The sequence below is a fragment of the Vigna angularis genome, chromosome 4 (genome assembly GCF_016808095.1).
Source record: "Vigna angularis cultivar LongXiaoDou No.4 chromosome 4, ASM1680809v1, whole genome shotgun sequence".
Classification (NCBI taxonomy): Eukaryota; Viridiplantae; Streptophyta; class Magnoliopsida; order Fabales; family Fabaceae; genus Vigna; species Vigna angularis.
Window position 1 is genome coordinate 39,550,077 of NC_068973.1, and position 5,205 is coordinate 39,555,281.

Sequence of the window (5,205 nt, forward strand, 5' to 3'; positions counted from 1 at the left end):
GTTGCAGATACAATCACTTTTTGCTTTTACTTTCCTTTGTTTGCTCAAATCACGGGGAACATTTTCACTGCTTAGCACAATTTTTCACTGCTAGCATTGTGTGTAACATTTTCTCTGATTATCATGGATTTGTTTGTGATTTGCGGGCCCTCGAGAGTTGCGTATCACGATCGCATTATTCAATGTCAAATTGGTTTCAACTGGTCCAACTAATGGGAAAATTATTTACGTAAACAGACCAGGTAATTCGGCCTAATGTACTGATGTGGCTCGTTTATGTTTATGAATGTGTGATAACTTAAAAATCGTTTGTAATATCTCAGTTATCTTTTCTGATACACATGACAAGATCTGTCATGTTGTCAAGTCATTCCATCATCCTTGATACACGCAGACAGTGCATTTGATTGGTTTCTCATAACATATCCTAAGGCAGGTTCTGTCTTTCTAGAGGCATGGAGGTCAGGAAATAGAGCTTTCTTCTGGGTAATTTGTGAAAATTTGCTCTTAAATAGGTTCTATTTTATACAACTTATTTTGAACAAAAGAAAAACATTTCGGCAGAAGTAATCTTCAGTCACTTCCAAATGATTTTGAAAATTTATCAGCACATCCTTCTGTCCTCCAAGATCAATTTTGGGTTGATGTGGGGTGCAAGCCAAATATACACTTAGTAGCTGTTGACTATTGACAGACACAATGTAGATTATGGGGTATACTAATGTTTCTGCTAAATTTCACAATTTATTTTCTAAATTGACCTGATTTATTTGCCCTGTTTTATAATTAAAATTGTATTCCATTTCAATAATTTTTTAATACTTCTCTTGGTTGACCTATGGGAAGAGTACTTGATATATCTTTTATTATGCAGAATGTTATCCTGTTACTATCTAGATTATACATGAGCTGTCAAAGAAGAAAATGCAAATTATTCAAAGATAGTTGTTTATATTTTTGGTCTATTGTGTGTTGATAAATTTTATTCTTGGTTAGATGCAATGATACAAAGCATAACGTAAATAAAAAACTAAGCATTTGTGTTCTGTTCTTCTCGGTACTTTTTTTGCTTGTGTGCGCTGCAATTTTTTATGATTTGGGTGAACATTTAATATCGACTAGATGAATAGTTTAACCTTAATAGTTCCAAGATTATCTAGATGCTGGAGAAGATGAACCGAGCTAACCATGTTTAGCATTTCATCCGTAGGATTTAGCTAAATAGTGTAGAGATTGAATTGAAGCCTGCCTTTTGCTAAACAGCGAGTCAAAGCATGTGTTCTTAGAATGAAACTTATTATGGTTTTTGATTATTTATAGCAACATGAAAGGTTATGGCTATTGAGCTTCCTAATACTGGAAAATGAATGCATCGTTCTCTATTCTGCTTCTGCGAAACATGAGAAATCTTATTGCTTTGTAAAAACGATACTACTTAGAAGCTTATACTTAGAAGATCATACTTTAAACCTTAGCTTGTTATATTATTGATAAAAATACATGTGGGGATGACGTTGGTTATTTAGTGGATAATGATCATGGTCTTATTCTTGGTCTATGTATTGTACACATATGATTCGTTAGGTTAAACGGTTTAAGTATGATGCTTATTGATGGTAAATTACCTATTTCATGATTGTTTGGGGAATGACTTTACTTTAACGTATTTTGTGCATGTGCCCCATTATGCAGTTTGGAGAAAAAGGTTACAAAAGCACAGAATTGCAACCTACAATGTATTTCTTATATTTACTAATTTATTTTGTATGTATGCTGATAAACAAGTTAGATAACGTAGGAACTTGGGGAGTCTATCACAGATCTAGCTTGAAAGAGACACCCGGGTTCCATACTAGACAGAATTGGGACAAACTCATAGAATCAGAATAAACTTACGTAATTTGATTGTGATCAATTCAGACCAAGTTGACTACATTTTCAATCTCTCTGCATTTTCCAACACTTTGATGAATAAGCTTATACGACTCTAGCATAAAATAACTAAAAAATTGTTGTATTAACTCGTGTCATGTTTGTGAAACCCTCAATCACCGATCTTAAGCAATGACTGCCTTTTGCCTTCATTGGTTGATAAAACCACTAGACCTCACCTAGTCACAAAATTATAGGGTGCTTTTCCATGCACCTCTAAGCCTTCTCCTTGCATTTCCAAAATTTTCATTAATCACAAAAATACCTTTCTTCTTTTTACATTTTCAAAATTTTCATTAATCACAAAAGTACCCTTCTAATAGGGGTAATTTTTTTATCCTATAAAACCTATAAAAACTCATACCGTTGATCGGGAGTCAATTACCAAAAATTTTCTTAGTTATTCCAATCGATCATAGCTTTCTACTAGTATTGAGTATCCATAATGTGAAATTCTTTAAACAGGTCTTGTCGAATAAATGGTTATGACTCTTCACTCATCCCCAACAAATCAACAATGCATCTACAACCATAATAACCATTATTGACAATGTAAGGGTAACAAATAGGATGAAACTGATCTAACATGAATATTTTTCCACCTTACAAACTGAAAGGAGATAAATATGACACGAAGCTCGAATTTATTTATGAATCCATTAAATTAAAAGGATAATTTTCCATCTTACAATATATCCACTTATAACATAACATTACCACTATGGAATACCTCACTCATTCAATAATAATATCAATAATAATAATAATAATACTTCAAAAAATTATTAAAAAAATAAGATAAACAAATTAAAATTAAAAAATTATAATATTTTTAGAAATTCGTCGGATTTTGAAATTTGAAAAGGTATCATTAGGTATCCAAATCCTGTTAATGGCTTAATCAGATTTTAAAATTCGGTGACCACTTTGACCGAATTCTGAAATTTGGTAACTTTTTTAATCGGATTTCGAAATCCAACAGTATCTTTACTCGGATTTCAAAATTCGACGACTCCTTGACCGAATTCGAATTTCGAAATTCGATGATTACAATAATTAGATTTTGAAATCAAATGATTACTATAATTAAATTTCGATGGTATCTTAAATTAGATTTTAAAATTTGATTAATACTTTAACTAGATTTTAAAATTTGGTGACTTTTTAAACTAGATTTTAGAATTGGATTAACTTCAAAATCTTGTGAATTTATTAATTGAATTTGAAAATCCAATGATTTCCTAAACCATATTTTGAAAGTTAGTAACTTATTAGATCGAATTTTAAAATCCGATTTGTTTCCTATCCAATTTAAAATCGAGTGAATGGCAGAAATAACTATATCAAAGGAAAGAAATATAAAATTAAAAAAAAATCTTATACCTGGATGAGAAGAAAGGAAGAAGAAGATGAAAGTCAACAGAGCAAAACTCATGAAAAAGCAAAGCTAACAAAAACTCATCACGTAGCAATGAAACCCATTACCACACAGAGTCGTTAGTGAGAGAAGAAGAGTAATTACTACTTACCTAATTTTCTTTTAACATTTTTATTGAAGAGCAGAAATGTCAACTTGGAGATGTAAGGAGAAGTACCCAAATTATATCGGTAATGGGCCATTCTTCACAATTCGGTTTGTTGAACATCGGCCTGATCTTATTACTGACAACAAGTCCATTCATTTTTTTCACACCTTATTCATCCCCTCCCATTCTCTCTGCAACACTCCTTTGAGTCCCACTCCTTTCTTTTCGTAAACATTTACTCTTTTACAAAAATTGTTTTTTATGTTCTATTGTCTTTTCGTGTTTTTATTTTCTCCTAAGCTTAATTAATGATTTAGTTTTCTAATTTATTGGTTTGGTTCATTTTGTTCTCTTATTATTTTTTTTCAATTTAATCTTCTAATTTTTTAAAAAGTTTTAATTTAGTCTTTTGTTTTAAATTGACCTTATTTTTGTGTAATACATGTCACGTGTTCTAACATCCCAAAAATACAGTATAAAATTATATAATAGAATAATCACATGTTAATAATACTACAGATCAGTCTTACAAAAAATAGGACGTACGCTTACGGCCGAACGGCCTTACAGAATAACGAGAAAGTTAAAACTGTACAAATAAGCAATCTAGACTGAACGGTTTACAAAAGACCTATACCGAACGATCATACAAAAGAAAAAGGTAAAAGATGATCGAACGGTCATCGTACGAATAAACTAGCTACTGACCGAAAGGTTCTACTTTTCGATCTTAACTTCTACCTCGAACAAACTTTCTTCTTAAATAGATTATTTAATTTAATTTTTAAAAAATAACACTTACCAAATCTCCAATCATACACATAGCCACGCAGAGAGACATCATAATGTTAGAACGAGGCACATTTTTTCTTAAGTTTGGATGCAACCAACGTCGCAAATAACAATTAACAAAGAATGATAAAACTTGTTATCCGTTAACATGGTCCACCTGTATGTTATTTTTGACTTCTCTGAGTTGGGACTTACATATTTCCAAGGAGCATGGCATCAGAAGTTTGATGCTTCAATTACAAAAAGACCATGATTTCCACCTTCTTGATGGAAATCAGTCAAGGTTCCCTTCATGACTAGCAAGAAGAAGCAGTTCATAAGGCCTTTTGAGGGTTTTAAAGTCCTTGGTCTTCCCTACAAGCAAGGCGAAGATAAACGCCAATTCACCATGTACTTTTTCCTTCCAGATGCAAAAGATGGGCTGCCAGCTTTGGTTGAGAAGTTGGCTTCTGAATCTGAGTTCTTGGAACGCAAGCTTCCTAATCACCAATTGGAAGTAGGGGATTTTAGGATCCCAAGATTCAAAGTTTCTTTTGGGTTTGAAGCCTCTGATGTGCTGAAGGAACTTGGAATGGTTTTACCTTTCACTGTTGGAGGTTTGACAGAAATGGTGGAGTCTCCTGTGGGTCAAAAGCTGTGTGTTTCTGATATATTTCACAAGTTTTTTATTGAAGTAAACGAAGAAGGTACTGAAGCTGCAGCGGCTACTGCTGCAACTATACTGTTGAGGAGTGCTCTCTCTTCGTCTAAAATAGACTTCGTAGCTGACCACCCTTTCTTGTTCCTCATCAGAGAAGATTTAACTGGAACAGTACGATGCCATGTAAATTTAGTGTTCGGTAATCCTAAATTTGGCAAGTTTATTTGTGCAGTGATTGCTCTTTATACATATATGAGAAATATGGAAGTTCATATTATGTGTTATATACGTCATATTTTGTCATCTCATTCTTAG

The 5,205-nt window shown here is 32.6% G+C and overlaps 1 pseudogene; it reads left to right on the forward strand.

Annotated features, from left to right (window-relative positions):
* The first annotated feature begins 4,398 nt into the window (after positions 1-4,398).
* LOC108341281 (serpin-ZXA-like) lies at positions 4,399-5,205 on the forward strand (annotated as a pseudogene).